We start from the raw sequence: 17197 nt of genomic DNA, 5'->3' as shown, positions 1-17197 counted from the left end.
ACATCTTACATTTGGTTACTTCCGTTCTGAGTTTCACGGTGCACTGTGGCTTCTGTATTACAGACGTTTTAAATTATATTCCAGTTTGTGGGAGAGGCTTGTTGCCAAGCCGTGGGGATTTCAGCGCGGTCCCTTCTTAACGCTTCGCTCCAGGTGTGTTGCCCCCTGCCAACTGCAAAACGCACCCGCCCCCAGCCAGGCCCGGGGGCTGCGGGGCCGCTGGCTGTGCTGGTGCCGGGGTGCCCCGGGCCCACGGCAGCACGGCCTGCCCGAGCCCAGCCGCCGGGCCGTGGCAAGCAGCCAGTGCTCGGCGTTTTCGGTGGGGACAAGGTGAGCGGTGCTGCGCTGGGCACAGGGAATCCGACGTTCTTCACGCCCTTTTCTTGTAATGGAGGTATCTGTGTATTCTTTTCGAAGAAGAAATAATTTATTAATTAGCAGTATTTCAAATCACAAGCAAGTTAGTAGATGAAAGAGTCTTCATTACTATTTAGCGGTACTTATTAAATAAAATATTAGAACAAGCATACAGATATGGAACAAGGTAATAGGCACCCCCACACCCAGCTCTGAAACACGAAGTTTGTGTCACCTGAAAGGCTGTGCAGCACAAATACACGTTGACATTTATATTGACTATTTCAGTTTAGAGAAATTTGAAATTAAATATATTTTCTGCCAGCTCCGTGGAAAAATCCATTTATGAAAACAAAATCCAATAGGAGATCTAAAGATTGGTGGCCAGAAAAGAAATATTTTGAGAATAAAATATATGGAGATTGGATTGCTGGATCTGTGGTCTCTGTTTAACATGCTGGGGACTAGAGATGAAAGTAGAGGTTTATTGCTCTGAACTTTATCCCAAAGTTTGCAATTTAGATGAGGAACTTTAAAGCAAAACAAAATAAACATGAATATTTTGGGGATCATAGACAATATTCTGTGTTTACTTTTTCTGACCACCTTTAATGTGCATAGTTATCTTTGTATGCACACATGAAGAAAGACTCGATGTCGTATTCATTTATTTATTTATTGCTTTGTTGGTCTTTTTGGAGGGGGGGTGTCATCTACAGATGAGTTTGCAATAGAAGCTAGATTTCTTCATCACTGGAGCGAGGCAGAATTTAAATCAATTGTCCACGCCCGCCTCGTGCTGGGCAGCACAGGCCTGGCACCAAGCAGCTCCCGCGGCCTGTGGCTGCGCTGCTCCCAGCCTGCCCTGCGCTGCGAGGGCGCGTGGCTGCGGCGCTGCTCGTCGGACGGCTCCCGGTACCTCCTACGGTGCTCTTCAGCCAGGATGCTCTGCAGTGCCTGCCGTGGCGGGGGGGGTTCAGTTCCTCGTGGTGCACCCCAGCTGCACCCCGGCTCTGTTCCTTCCCAAGGAGCCACCTCTCTGCGCTGGGCTGTGGCTTGTTCGTTACGCAGGCAGCTCCGCTGGTAAAACGCTCTAAGTAGGGTACGGTGCTGTGAAATAAAAGCATTGCAGTTTCTCACAAGATGAGGAGGTTTACTTTTTTCTGTAGAGATCCATATGATTGCACAGAGGATGCAGATGATGGAGCAGTGTGTGCCTTGTAACCTTGTAATTGCGTTGGTAAGAACTTCACTGGAAAGGAGGAACTTCTGTGTTACTGTATTATTTTTTTGTTGTTTTCGTTTTAAATGTGTGTTTATTTATTTATTTCACAGTATATTAGAAAGTAAATCAAATCTCATTTGCTGTATTGCTGCTAATTTTGCATACATCAGAGATGCATTAAACATTTTAATTTCCAAGTTCCTGTGTGGAAGACAGATACTGTTTACAAAAGTGTAAATTGGGAGGGGAAGCAGTAAGATCAGAGTCATGTTAAGAGGTTTGGAAGCACTGAAGTTTCTAAATAAAAATAAGGCATCGTCCTCATAGAGCAGAAAAAAAAGCTGCAAATTTAGAGAAGGTGCAAAACCAATGAAGGTACAAATCAACTTATTTGGTGGTATATATTATCAGATACAGTTGCTGTGTGATTAGTTACAACCATATAGTTCAGCTGTGTTAAAAAATAGATATATATTTTGCCTTAAGCACCAGAAAGTTCTGATTGTTGCCTAGTGTTATTTTTGATACTGTTTCTCTATGACAGATTGGGTTCCTGTACTGTCCCGGCCTTGCTAGTATATGTGATGAGACCAAGATACTAGTGTCTTTTGAGTCTTTCGTAAAAAATTATTTTTATTGTGCACATTTACAGCATTTTGGTCCATAATCCTAAACATAGGTACTCAAGAAAAAAAAAAAATAAAAAAAATCTGATCTGTGTAGCCAGTCCCTGCAATTAGTTCTGTCCCTTCACAGGACTTCGAGCTGTTGATAGTGTTAAGGCATCATTACCCTTAGCCAAAAGACAATTTGCATCATATAATAGAATATATTTAACAATGCTAATAATAGAAAATCTGACAAAACAGGGTTTCAGTTTGCCCCATGTCTATAGATAGACACTTTTTAATGGGCTCCACTTTGTAGGATATTATTTACTCACCTTTTTTACAGACAAGAGATGAGAATTAATTAGCCAGTGTTTGCACAGTTCTTCAAAATATACATCATTAATTGCATACTAATACCCTGTTGTCAGAAATGGAACAGAAATAAGATAGAGAAATGGGGTTTTATTGGCCTGGGAATGCAATCACCACAGATGTGTAGTATTTTTGAGAGGAATTATCTACTGATATGCCTGATATCCAGAAAGTATGAAAATCAATTCAGTTCAGAAATTATTTTTATAGAGTTTCTGGAGGCATCCTGACTTGAAAATTTTAAATACTTGTAACTTTATAGAATGAGGATTTTGTAAAAATGTTTTAATATCAAATTTAAAAAGAAAATCTGTTCATCTGTATTCTAGCTCATGCACAGACTCATTTCCTGTTTTAGAACCAGATTCTTCAGATGCAGAATGACAGTTATGGTTCTGTTTGTTTGTTTGTGCGTGCTAATACCTCTTTCATGTGCTCTGAAGAGTACTCATAGTCCTTGGCAAATGTATATAGCTGTTCTTAATGACAAAGTTGCATGAATGAAGTTTGGAGACCTGAAATCCTCTGTGATCTAGGTGGGATGCTTTAAATGCTGTTTGATACTGTGTATCTGTGAGGAGCAGACCGTAAGAGTTATACTTATCAGTACAGCATGATGCTTTGCCAGATTTTTATATACAGTCTCACTTCAGTGGCCAACTGCAAAATAAAAAGTGCCTCGACAAGCTTCGCGGAGAATAACCTTGTTGTGAAAGTGGCTTAAAAAAAAAAAAGGAAAGGAAAGAAAAAAAAAGACAAAAGACAAAAAGCAAGTATGCATTTTAAACAAAAAGGTGCTAATGAGATGTTAGTCCACGCTAACTTAGTTGAGATAATGGCTGGTGATGGGATGGAGTTGACAAGGCTAAGATCGCTGGTGTTTGCCAGTCACTGAGTATGTTGGATTTGAAACCATGGTACAAACATCCATTTAACAAACCAAATATCTATTTATTTTAATAAATTAACTGATATTCTGATGGGGACTTAGGTGAATCAGGGCGGTTCAGCACTTTCCAGGAGATACACAGCACTTTGCAGGATAAGCTCTTAGTCAAAGCTCAGAGAAGTTAGTAACCCAAGGCTCAAGGAATTGGTTTGAAATAGGGGTTGTTCTTTCAATCTTGCTATATCTGTCGTAGGTCACATTAAAAAAAAAATAGTGGGAGAAGACTGTGTTGTATCAATTCTCCAGCAAGGCAACACAAGTGACCCTATCAGCTATTAAGGTTATGTATCGAATGTAAATTATTGTGTTTGAGGGAAAAAATATTTTTCTACTCCCTGCTTCTCTTAAAAATGTCATGGACATTGGGTTATGTTTAGCAATTGCCTCATCTTTGCAAAATATCTTTTCGTTATAATTGTATGATAATGTATTCATTCATTTCAGTGTTTTCATATTTCTACTGCCATCGCGTGGCTGCTGAGGATTAACACTCCTCTGTGGGCAGCATCCCTGTGACGGGAGAACAGCGAGGCTGTCTGTGGGGGCTTGCGTGGCAATAGCATAATTCTTGTGAGACTTTTCTTCCCCTCCTCCAAGTACAGTCAGCGCTTGTCCCTTGCTAATGCCCAAGACGAGATGTATTCTCCTGCTCCAAATGGCAGTATTCAAAGCCGTTCCTTCCAGTGCCGGTGCTGGCAGCCTCCCTCTGTCCGTTCACTCAGCCGCTCTGGGCAGAGCCAGTTGCTGTTCTTGACCCAGCATCTGAAAGAGCTGCCTGCAGTGTCTTTGGCACAGCAGCTTCATTTCTCTGCAGATTGAGCTAAACCACCTTTTGTCCCTCAGCATTGTGCAACTGCATTCTCCCTTCCCTTCTCTTCCCAATAGTTCCCGTTCTACAGCCGTATGTTCCGCATTACAAAGTAGGAGCGTACAACAAATTCTTATGTGTCACTTAAAACAGAGGCCTCTGGAATGAGCTTGGAGTTCTTCTGGCAGTCTTGTCCAGGGAGAGGCATTATTGCCTCCTGAATGAACTACTGGGTCACAGCCCAGAATACCTGGTTTCCTTTGGGACTCTGCTGGTGATTTACTAGGTGACGTATCCCCTCTGTGGCTTCCAGTGTTCCCTACCTGTTAAATGTTTACTAGAGCATGGTAAGAAATAGCCTGCCAACATTGGGCAACCTGGTGAGGCTTAATTTGTTTTCCTCCCTCTTCTGCACCGGGATGGAAGGAATATTGTTTTCATGCGGGATAGACCTGTGCTCGTGTTCAGGCCGGTTCTTGCTCTGACCCTAAGGAGCGGCTTCAACCAGGACGCTCTTGGCTACCCTGTGTTTGGGACCTTCTGTGAAAAAAAATAACTAAATGTCAATCTAAATGCTTCAATTAAGCACTTGAGGGGGGTGGATATTGGCGATCTTTGAGAACGGACCCTTTTCTCATAACTGGCTAAGAAAACTTTGCCTCCTTTGTCTTAGCTGATACTTAAATATTTATGCCACGTTGCAGCTCCAGCAGTGGGAGCGATGACTCGGGTCATTCACGTGGGAGCTTGGATCCACATCCCAGATCTGAAGCAAGCAGGGCAGGGACACTGACCAGCTCCCGCAGCACGTGTGAGTGGCCTGCTTACCGTGTGTCCCGTGTGTCGGCATTGCTGGGGCTGCCTCTTTGGTCTTCTCTGCCAGTGCTTTGAGATCTCAAGACAGTTGCTTAGCTGCTGTATTATCCTGGTTACTGACCTTGCTGAGGAACTTCTGTGATCTAGAAGAAAAAAATCATGCATTTCTTTTGTAGCTTGCACCATTAACTGGAAATGCTGCTTTCAAAATTATTCTCAAAGAAAAAACGCCAAGAAGCTAGTAAGTACACAAATTTTACAGATTAGAATCAGGGAAAACTTGAAGTTTATCTGCAATGGCAAAGCTTGGTGAGTTCTAAAAATGGCCATCAGGTAAAGTAACCCTGACCTTGACTGAGGAGGCCGTGCGCGATGGAGCTCCCACATCTCTGACACAAAGCTGGAGGGCTGGGGCCGGCTGCCATGCGCTGTGACGCCCGGGGGTGCCCTTGGCACCCGGGGGGCCTGGGGCCAGGGCTGGCAGCGTGGTGCTGGGTGCTGGGCACTTGGCTCCGACTGACCTTCAGCAGCCTGCCTCAGTCTTGTAGGACGGCTCCCACCCAGTACGTGCTCAGAACAGCTTTTCTGTGTCTGCTTACAGCTAGTTCTTGTCACTTATTGCAGCAAATATGTTGTATTTTTCCATAAAAAGGCCCCATGCTACTAAGGACTGCAACGTTTTGGAGTACTATAAATATATTTTTGAAGATTATGTCTTCTGTCTGACCTAAGTATATTTTATAATACTATGTGGGTGTTTCTGTTTATGGTTACACTTTGCCTGCAGTATTTGTATGCCTGTTGCCATAAACAAATTTTGAATAAATGAGAAAGAAAAAATGTATTTATTCTTAAGCAATGAAAGTTGGAAGTTGGAAGAATCCCTGTGATTTTGCTGCACTGGCTAATGTTCTTACTGCTCTTATTCTTTAATGTATATGATGTAAGCAATAGCTTTGCCCCTTCCCTGCCCTTCTGTCAGTCAGGCTCGTTGTCAGCCAAGGGGATGGTTTTCCAGTCAGTATGTAGTGTGTTACCCATTATAGCCAGAACGTATTGACTTGAAATATTTGAGAAACACCCATCTAGAAACAATCAGTTTCTTTTGCCACAGATTTTCTTATTAAGGGACACTTTTAGATTTCAGCATCTTTCTAATCTCTCCTTGTTGTAGTAGCAATGAAAACATTTCCAATCACATAAATGTGATCAGTTCTTGGGTTAAATTGTGAACCTTCTTGAGAGTGCTGACTGAGGTTTCTGCCCCAGGCTCTGTGGTACAAAGCCATGACCTTTCCTGTCTCCATCCTTAGGGCATGCAGAATGGGTAGAGAAAGTTTCTGAACTCAGAGGCCCTTCAAATTCTGTTTTTGGTTTTTTTTTTTCACATTTTTGAATTGACATTTTTTGAACTACTGTAATTGTATAAAATATATGGAAAGGTTTTGATTACCAACCCAAAATCTGAAGGTTTATTAATAGCTGAAGGGGATTGGAATTTAATACTTACATGAGTCCTCTTGTCAATTCAAAGCATTTAAAAATCCAGCAGCGGTTGAGATGTTTCTATATATAGGAACTTTATTTGAATAGTCTACATAGCTTTCAAAGTAAATATTAATTCCATTATGCTATAAACTGTTATTTATCATGACAGAAAGCCATAAAGTTATTTTACTAGAATATAGCCAGTAAATTGCACATCCTAGATGAGATACAGCACACATTGAATTTCAACAGCAATTACGCAGTATACTTTATACAAGCCAGTATTAAACACACTTAAATACGAGTTGCAGCCAAAGCTTATGCAGAAAATCCTCTTTAGCCATCATCCAGCCAAACTGATATATCAGCAGAAGACGGCCCTTGGATTGCAGTGAGCACAGGCCAGAATCAGAGACCAAAGTGCACAGAGCCACAAAGCAGTAACTCATTGATACTGCTCTTTGCATATTACATGTTTGACTTCTTTCATTACCTTAATTACTCATTAAAAGTGCCTTATAATTGCCTGACTCTGAGGTATTGCAAGAAGTCTAGGTTTTAATTATGTTTTCTTTTAAGACATAGTGCATTTAGACTAGTACAGGCAATTATTTAAAAAGATGGATTTTTACTAATTGTTGTTCTGAATGAAGATAGGCGTCCCACCTAGAGGTATGGACTGTCGGTGAAAGTGGCCAGAGCTGTGTACTTCATAACCTGTGTGTGCAATTAAACCGGCTGCACGGGCAGCCTCCACGTGAGCTGTGGCAGCATTTCTCCTGCACAAGCAGCGGTGCATATGTAGGGGTATTTCTCACTCTGCAGTGTCGTGGACAGAGGACCGATCGCTCTAACCTCCACGCAGCCGTGCTTTGACAGCCTCCTGACAGGTACAGGGCTGCCTGAGGCCGGGACGACGCCTCATCCTGTGCTGCTGGCGGAGTTGCCTGTCTGGCAGCAGGCGGTTTGTGTGTTGAGCTTTTCACCAGGCAGAACATCATCACATTTCCTGTTCTTTGGACGTGTGTGTTACTTCTTTGTTTCAGGCATCCTCTTCCCTTCCCTCCTGGATTGCTTGTGGACCTTTGTACGCAGGCTATGCTGTAGTCCTAATAATTTATTGTAATATTAAGTATTTTGTTCTTTCTCCTCAAGGGTTGCTATCAGTAGAGTCACTGTTGAGAAAATCCAGAGAATGATTCACAATATTACAAATTTCAGTCAGTTTTATGAATGCTTTCCCTGATTACAGCCTTTGGTGTGAACTGACTTTCAGTGTAGATTAGATCTTCCATTTTATAGCAGAAAACAATATCAGAGAAACATTAAGGTTCATCAGCGGTTGAATATACTCCTGCTAGCAGTACAGAAGGCTATCTGCCAGAAACTATTGACATGTTGTTGACTTTTATCCACAAAAATATCTCTTCTGCATATAGTCTCTGTGAGTCATGTAGTGGACTGGTGTTATAGGAAGACTCTAATAAAGTATTGAATAAAATAATCAGTTTTTAAAACTTTTAATTTTAATTTTCTTTAACAATTAATAGATTTATCAAACATGTATCTGTGCCACAAGAAAAGTCAAAGTATTGTAGATGTCTGATCAGTCACTCAGTCCTTAATTCACCTTAGCAATAAGAGCAATAGAACAAAAATTAAAGTTTTAGTGCCAAACAGGGGATGTTGTACAACCAGAAGACCCCATGCAGACTGCTTCAGTCAGCTGCCAGTTCCTGGCCACGCTCTGGGAAACTGGAGCGTGTCTGCTTCTACATCAGTTCTTCCGTTGAACTCCTCTCATGACCAGATGCTAAGAAGAAAATCCTGTACTATAGACCTGATTTTTTTTACTTTGTTGCCCTAAGTGGAAAAGCAAAGTTTCTTATATCAGCCTTATTTTCACTAGGCTGCAGTTTTTTTTTCTTCTGCCCAGCCTCATGTGAAGGTGGCCAGAGCAGGCAAGAGGCATCCACAGGGACTGGTAAGAAGTCCCGCCTTTGGTTTGGTGTGATGATAGCTGTCCCACATTAGTGGAAAGTGGAAACTCAGCAGTGGGAAAACGGGAAGGTGAGCATCAGGTCAGACTGCAGGTAAACCAACCTGTCATTTTGGGGTACACCTCAATTCAAGGGGGCACAGCTAGGTCAGACCTTTGCTCAACTCTTCATTAAACAAACAAAATCTCAAGTGGTTTGGGAATAGTTCATAATTTTAGTGTTAGATTATCAAAATCAAAGAAAAATGTATAATGGTTGTTGAAAGTCCATTTTAGGAGGAGAAACCTAAGCAAAAGATTGTTAGCTGTAATGTTTCTTGATATCTTATAATCAGAAGGGTACATTAATTAAAATATAGATTATGAGGTCAATAAGAACTACTGTGATCATCTAACCTGCATAACACAAAACAGAAAATTCCACCTATTGATTTCTGAATTAAGCCCGTACCTTCTTGTTGAGTTAGTCCTTATTTTATAAAAAGATGTTGGTCATGATTTAAAGATATGAAAAGACAGAGAATTTGCTGCATACTTAGGAATAATGTTTCATAGTGGCTAATTACATATACTATTCAAATGTTTCATTTCTTGCTGCTATGGATCTGCACAAGCACATCTGGTTTTTGTCTCTTATATTCCAGGAGTTTAAAGAGCCTGCAACTGGATCTTTTCCACTTAGCAGTGCTTAGGCTGCCATAATGAGGGGAATGTGCAGGGGAGGAGAAACTTTAACCACAGGGGCTCATTGTACTGCAGGCAGCCTAATGCCTCTAGATTCTTCTAGAGACAGGAAAGTGGGCTGCTCTGCAGGACAGAATGCAGGTGGACATCAACTAGAGGAATCATAAATCATATATGGGAAGAGCATCTGTGTTTTGATTGTTGAAGGGACCTATGGAAATGAGATATCCTAAACTTAGCTAGACTAAAGGTAACCTTCCTAAATACCCACAGCATTTTTTTTATTTTTTTTATTTTTTTTTACTTTTCACTTGAATAGATTAGATTAGACTTCCTGAAACTGTGAAATTAAATTCCTAACACAAAGGTAGGTTTGACAGACTGCATTTATACTTTTGTGAATCTTGTACTCAGGATTCCCTTCCCACTTTTCCCAGTTTCCATCTATTTGATATTTCTGAGTTTATACACTCCAGGATTTTTTAGTGTCTTACCATGTGCACTGCACATACTGCTCAAGTCCTATGACTTATCTACCTTTGCCCCTATTAGATTCCTGACTTGTAGAAAAAATTTTTCCAACTTATTCATAAGAAATGTCTTCCCTTGCTCCCAGATTGTGTGTGGTCTTTGGCTGCATTGGAAGGCATGTTGTTCAGAAGGGCACCTTTTCACTCAAAGAAAAGCAAAATTCTGTTCTTGTTCAGAAACCCAAAGCTTGCTTTCTTATGTTCCTATTTTTAACTTTGACTTTAGGTCACAGGAGATAGCTTTATTTAGAATTTGTTGTTGTTGTTTTTTATCCAGCTGAAAGCTAAGTCAAAGTCTGCTCTTCTTAGCTGGTACTGCTGTGCAGCCAGAACCCCTGGTGATGCAGTGATGCACATAGGAAAAAGATTTTGTAAACTTGGTCAACATTATGTGAAGAAATAACACATCTGCTGGCAAGAATACAAAGCTGTAGAGAGAGACTCTATCAAATAGATAAAGCTTAATTACAATAGGTTATAAAAATATCATGATGGAAAATTTGCAGGGTAGAACAGAGTTCACTTTTAGTAAAATCAATGAAGCTGAAGAAACCGCATGCTAAAAATCAGGCTGGTGACTAACCATAGAAAGAGGCAAAAAGTTCAGGAAATCAATGTCTGATTAGTGCAAGTGCAGGTTGTGCTCCAGTAGAGTTTGTGACAGATGACTTACCCCTCTGCCTTAAGTGAGGGGGTTGTGCAAGTAGGGTGTAATATCAGGTTGCTAATAATGCAGAAGGGAAAAACAATCAATTAGCAAGCCAATTCCCATCCCAAAAGTTGCTTGACATGCACTGTACTTCAGTACAAGTTTAGTTTAGTACAAATATGTCCAGATGCTGTGGAAATTGGAACAATACAAGAGGGGAAATTTGAATGTCAGAAGGCCACTGGCAGATTGTCAAGAGTTTATATTTGAATCTAGAAAGTGTGGGACTTCAGCACTGGTCAGGAGCATGAGTCGAGGCCATGCCCTGTATGGTCCCTTTGGCAAGAAACATGAAACCTGACTGAGAGAGTTGATCAAAACGTAATGTATATTTATAAAATGTTTCTGGTGGTATTGCATAACAAAATGATTCGTTCTTGTATTTTCCACTGTACTACATTAGTTCTTTTATGTATTATTTTTGATCTTAAACTGTATGAAATTTACCAAGGCTAAGCGCTGGGTCCTGCACATGGGGCACAACAAGAGTGGCTGGAAGCTGCCCAGTGGAAAGGGACCTGGGGGTACTGGTTGGTAGCCGGCTGAATATGAGCCAGCAGCGTGCTCAGGTGGCCAAGAAGGCCAACGGCGTCCTGGCGTCTCCAGGAAACGTGTAGATGTAGAACTTAGTAGCATGGTTTAGTGGTGGACCTGTCAGTAGTGTTTTAAAGGTTGGACTAGATGATCGTAGAGGTCTTTTCCAACCTAAATGATTCTATGATTTTATTCTATGATCTGATAGAACATAAGCATCAGACCCTGCACAGATACTCAGGTTAATATTATCTCTTCCTATGGAGATCACAATTTTAGATAAGGGGAATGCAAAGGTTGGGAAAGTGGATGCTTGAAATGTAGAAGAAATATTAATGCACAAGCCCTAAGATGTTATTGGTTAGCGTGTTTCTTGGAGTCATCACAACAGAAGGAATAGTCTTTAACAACTTGCACAATGCTGAGCGTACTCTCTCCCCAAACAGTACTATCTTTCCTCTGGTTTTAAAACATTTTTGTCACTCTTTCTAGAGCAATACTCATGTTTTGAAGTTCCTTACAGTTGTTATTGTTAAAAGCCTTTCCGTACACTGTGATAACCTTCTTGTTCTTTCAGCTGCTTCCCTCTGACCATTTAAACGTGTTCAAAACTGTCCTTGCCTGCCATCCTAATTCTGTCACCTTTTTTGAATCCCATTAGTGGCATTTTGGCTTTTTCTGTACCTGTTTCAAGGCCCTCTTCTTCACCTTTTATGCTTTAGGGTTTTGCCCTATTCACACTTTCGTCCCAATTTCTTGTCTATCATATCCTAGGATTTCTAACCCTGTCTGTCTGAGATTATATTGAGTATCTTTTCTTCCTTTGCCCTTGTTTGCCTTCTACACTACATATTCTTTGGGGCACGCAATGTGCCCTCTTTTTCAGAGAGTATTGTGTACATTTATGGGCTGTATAAATGATTAACCATGCTTATGATAAAATGTAGGGCATGGTGTTTTTTGGATAGGAACTAGGTTGCCATTGAGAATACATTGTGCTTCAAGCAATGCAAATATCTTTCACCAAGTAAAAGAAATGTTTCGGACCTTCATGAAAGTCCTATTTTTGTAGCAAGAGGCTCACAGTAAAAAACAAGACCTTGAGGTGCTTCGGCTTTACAGGCATGGGGTTTTATTATGTGTGAACAGAACTAGCTTCAGCTCTGGATTTCAGGTTTTTCCTCCCTGAGGATCTGCTGAGTGAGGTGGGAGCACTTCTCCCCCACTTTCTGCAGAAGGAGAACGCTGATTTATTAACAAGCACTGGGAGCTAGGGCTCCTTTGGAACTGAACTAGAAGTAGAAACGTATCCAAATTGCTAGCTGTAAAGTGCTGGAAGAGGTCAGGACTGGAAGTCTCTCTGTGTAATAAACTGCTCTGGAAACTGTGAATTCGAGGGCTTGATTTCTGAGCTATTTAGCTAAATCTTGTAGCTCTTGCTCAGGATCAGCTGGGCTAGAGGATAGGTGTGGGAATGGCCGCTGCATACTCTGAAGCAAGAGATGGTAGGCGGAGCCTGCTTTGAATATACAGGCCTAATCTGATTTTGGGGAGATTTAATTGACTTTTTTGTTGTTTGTTTATTTTATTTTTATTTTATTTTATTTTATTTTATTTTATTTTATTTTATTTTATTTTATTTTATTTTATTTTATTTTATTTTATTTTATTTTATGATGGAGGATTTTCACTTGCAATTTGCTCTTTCATTGAACATGAGAGTTAATATGTGCAACATCTCCACTCCGAATGGGAAAGAGAGGGCCACGCTACTGGAAGGTAGGCCCGGATCATGGGGTAGCCTCTTGTGGCTGCCTGGGTGGCACCAGGGTGGCTCTAGCCTGGGTTTGGTGGCTGTCACTCTTTCAGCCTGGGGAGGCCTGCTCCTCTTCCCCCCTGCAGCCTAGCACCACGCACAGCCCGAGGGAATGGTCGTGGTGGGGACATGGCGGCCGTGGAGCCTGGGCTGCAGGGACAAGAGACCAGAGGGAGCTGCTTCTGCGCATACTGTGAGTCTGGCAAGGTGTCAGAGACCAGCACAATCCTGCAGCGCACAGGGCCGGGCTGAAGGTCATGCCTGGAAGATTTTGGAAATAAATGGAAAACCGCACAGTTCATTTCTTATGCCTTCCCTATGTAATTAGTCAGCAGTTACAGTCTGTCAGGCTAAATCGGCAACAACACATTTATGTCCTTTCAGCATCTTTGGTCGAGATGTTTTCCCACAGGTAAAGCTGGTAAATGTAATCAGGTTTTGTTTCCTTTTTATAGCTTCTTTCCTCTGGTTAGCAAATTAGGAAATCAGGCAAAACTGACAGAAACAGTACTCATTGTTGGTAGGAAAGAGTGAACCTCTGCTGTTTAGACCTGTGTGAAGTTCCCGGGAAACAATGGAAATGTATGAAAAGAAGCTACAAGTGTCCAAATGTGTGAAAAAGTTATGCTCAATAAGGTCAAGGCAAAAGTTTTGAAGTCCCCCCAATGATACAAAGTGCTACTTCTGATTGTTGTCAGAGTTCAGGGAAGAACCTTAGAACAGAACACATTGTGAATTATTGGCAGACTCCAGCCTTTACCTGTTAATTATGTTGTATTTCTGATGCTTACTAATCATTTAGATTATTACACATGAAATGGTTGGCTTTTTCTGTAAATGCTGTATGTGTGTGGGCATGTTGTAGATATGCCATTGACAGCATTTTAGCTCTTATTTATCTCTTTACCATTTATTGTACTCTGGAAGTTTATTCTTTGTATTCAGGTTGATTTCAGTATCCTGCTCCCACCACAGATTTTAATTCTAAGTGAAGATGTACTTAATAGCACCTAAAATAAGTAAATAGCTGCTGGAAAATATAAAGCAATTGTTTAATCACATTGATTTGTGATAATTAGTTGTTAGGGTTACTAAGGCCACAGGAACTGCATTAAGTTGCATCCCACTTCCTTTTGTCTGTTTTAAACGCTGCTCAATCCTGAAGTGTTCTCTGCTGACTGACCTGCTGACAGAAGACGGGCTGCTGTCAGCTGGCTGTTACGTTGCCAGATGTGAGCAAAAGTGGCTTATTTGGACAGAGCTATCTTATGTGGAGTCACCAAAACAGTTACTGCTAACTCTTTCAATTTCCAATGAAATTTTCATGAGAGATGTTGAAAAATATTACTAGTGTATGAATTGTCTACCTAGTGATAAAAACTAGGTTGGTTGATGAGCTCTATTTATGCCCGTGCAGTACAATGCCTCACTGTTCTTCACAGCTGGTCTCTTGAAGATTATAAATGCATTTGTCTAGCACTGTTGAACCTGTCTAGTACTGCTTACTGTTCTCTCTAACACAGTACTGTCACGTCTTGTGCTTAGGTATGTTCATTAACACACACCAAGATGTGCATAATTGGGGAAAGAACGAGAGAGAGTTTCACAAATTTCATATTAAAAAGAAAAGAAAAGAAATACAACTATCAGTTATTTCTCTTGCATTCAGCCTGTGCTGCTAGAAACTTGTAGGCATCATTCCTAAGATCTTTCAATCTTCCTTTTTAAAGGTGAAGAACAGTATTTGTTATAATCTTAAGCTTTTTAGGTACTCATAACTTGGTTATGGTTCCGTATCAATATTAATGTTGCTTTGTAGCTCATGGTACATCAGAATTAGACTCACTTCTTGATGGCACAGGTATGAATTTGTTAATTGTTCACCACCTGGAAATTACTCCCACCAACAATTGACCAAATACTTAGCTATTCTTTCTTTTGGACCAGAGCAACAATTATACCAATAGAAATAGCAATAATTAGTTTTAGGCGGGCTTTTAGATCCTGAGTTTTCTTGTTGTATAGAAAGCAAAGACTTGTTTTTCATTCAGGCTCTTGCTGGAGTGGATTCATCTGACCCATTGCCTGGTGTACAGCATTGCACAATGGGTCCTCGTTGGCTTTGGGCGATTTATTGTCATTTTTGACCCTAAAATTTACTTGCAAATCAAACCCAGTTTAATCAAATCATTCTGAAAAACATGGAAGGATCCAAGTGAGAGGAATCTTAAAAATTTTCCACCCTCCATACTCCAGTGCCTTGATAAAGTGTTTTATACCAGGAACTTGGAGGAATGTACTTATTTTATGAATGACTTTAGGGAGAGGAAAAATCCCCACCAGAAAACCATCAGGGAGGATGGATTTTATTATATTTTGTCAGTAAACAAAAATTGGTGCATTTAATACTTGCACAGATCCTGTGGGATCTCTCTGACTAATGCAAAATGACAGTTGTCACAATATTGCATATAAATACCAGTCTATTTGCAGGTGTCTATTCTATTTTTAATGTAATCCCACCTATCTTGCTATGAGGGAGGAATGGATGATCGATGGACTTTACACCTATATCTATCATTTATATTGTTTTGACATTTATAAGAATTCAAGGATTTTAATACACTTATTAGCTTAACATTGTAATTGTTATTCATGTAATTTAGCTGCAGAGTGCAGATTGACAGCATGATATTGAACTGATTGCTAAGTAGCACTGCATAGTGACGCAAATGATGGGTGACTTCACACAACAGCAGTGTATGTTTTTGAGCAGATCCATAATTTAAGATCAAACTGAGGTACAATATATTGTTTTCAGTGAGAGTAAAATATGAAGTAAAAAAATATACCTGAAAATATATCTTTAACACCTGATTCAATGGAAAGTGCACATGGTAGGAGGACCACTTTATGTCATATTTTCATATATTTAGAGGCTGCTTTTTTAGTTATAGTTTTACATGCTTGATCAGATATTGAACAAACATTCTTATGTTGCTTTTTTTTTTCCTTGTGGATAACTTGAGCCTTTACTGTATTAATTTGCATATATACTTATCTATTTATATACATATATATTTATATTGCTATAATATACTTGTACACGTTCAGTGAATTATTCATGAGGGAGGTATGAATTTTAGTTCCTCAGCATCTTGCTTAACACAGACTATAAAAGTATTTCTAATCCCAAAGGTAGGAGTTCACTGTGATCTTGAAGGTGTGCACCTCCCCACAACTATTGGAGTGCCTTAATTCGAGATTGGGTGAAATGGAAATGTACCCGTGCAATTGCTCTCGCCCCCAGTCTGGCAGGACGTAGGTTTCTGTTCCACCGGTCAGACCTAACCCCAACCACCCTGACCCCGGGGACTCACGTTCTCATGATGAGAAGCTTCTCCTGACAAAACGTTGAGGTCGTGTCTAATTTGTGAGCTAAAACCCCCATAGGGAGGTCTTAATGTCACAGGGCACAAATTTGGAATTGGCTATAGCATTTGAGAAGACTGTTTGTTTCAGGAACCTGAGTATGAAGAACCTCAGAAGGAGCACTCCCTGGCAGACACCTTCTACTTGTCAGTGACTTTAATAAATACGTAACTGTAAGATTGACCTCTAGTGGAACATGCAACCAGATGTATTTGCATGCAGTGCTGAGTTTAAACAGCCTCAGACAGCCTTTCTCTTTGACTATTGAATAAAGCATTTTTGTAGCCTACTCAAAATCTTCTAGCTGTGTTTACATTTTAATAGGCAATGCTGTAGAATAGAACATATCTTTATTGCTTGCGTTTATCAATAAAAGCAAAAACCAAGTGCCTGGCTGCAGCTTTGCAGAGAATACTCTCTTCTAACTAATCAGTACATGAAACTATTTGGTGGAAAATACCACAGACTTTTAACTTGCCAGATAACCGTGTTGTGTCAGCATTTGATTGCTGAGATACTTTAGCAGAAATAAATCGTATTTAAAAATGAAATTTTAAGCAATGTCAGCATGCCATAAAATGAGGAGGAAGCTGAAAGCTGCATCCCTTTACTCCGTGCTAAAAGGGAGACCTGTACTATGTTCAAACATAACGAAACAAACAAGTAGAAGTATGTAAGCTCTTGCAGTTGCTTATTCAAAATACGTTGCAATTGAAGGACAGTTTGCTTTCACAATAGCATTTGAGGCATTTTGTCTGACACTGAAAGAAGTCAAGAAGGGAAAGCAAATGTATCCGGGCTAAGCATTTTTTGGTGGCACTCCTCTCTTCAATGGGGAAATCCTGCCTGATTTGTGCAGAAGAAAAA

The 17197-nt window shown here is 40.4% G+C and overlaps 1 protein-coding gene and 1 long non-coding RNA gene across 11 annotated transcripts in view; one reads left to right on the top strand and one right to left on the bottom strand.

Annotated features, from left to right (window-relative positions):
- CAMTA1 (calmodulin binding transcription activator 1) overlaps window positions 1-17197 on the top strand; it is a 375526-nt gene that overhangs the window by 156846 nt on the left and 201483 nt on the right. The window lies entirely within an intron of this gene.
- Window positions 409-16414, bottom strand: LOC310883064. The gene is made up of 3 exons (XR_014573314.1): window positions 5488-16414; window positions 5151-5281; window positions 409-1609 (listed from the first exon to the last, which is right to left on the bottom strand). It is a non-coding gene; the product is annotated as an uncharacterized lncRNA (long non-coding RNA).

The sequence above is a fragment of the Anser anser genome (assembly GCF_964211835.1).
Source record: "Anser anser genome assembly, chromosome: 17".
Classification (NCBI taxonomy): Eukaryota; Metazoa; Chordata; class Aves; order Anseriformes; family Anatidae; genus Anser; species Anser anser.
The sequence above is the reverse complement of the archived record's forward strand: the minus strand, read 5'-3'. Positions and strand labels throughout refer to the sequence as shown.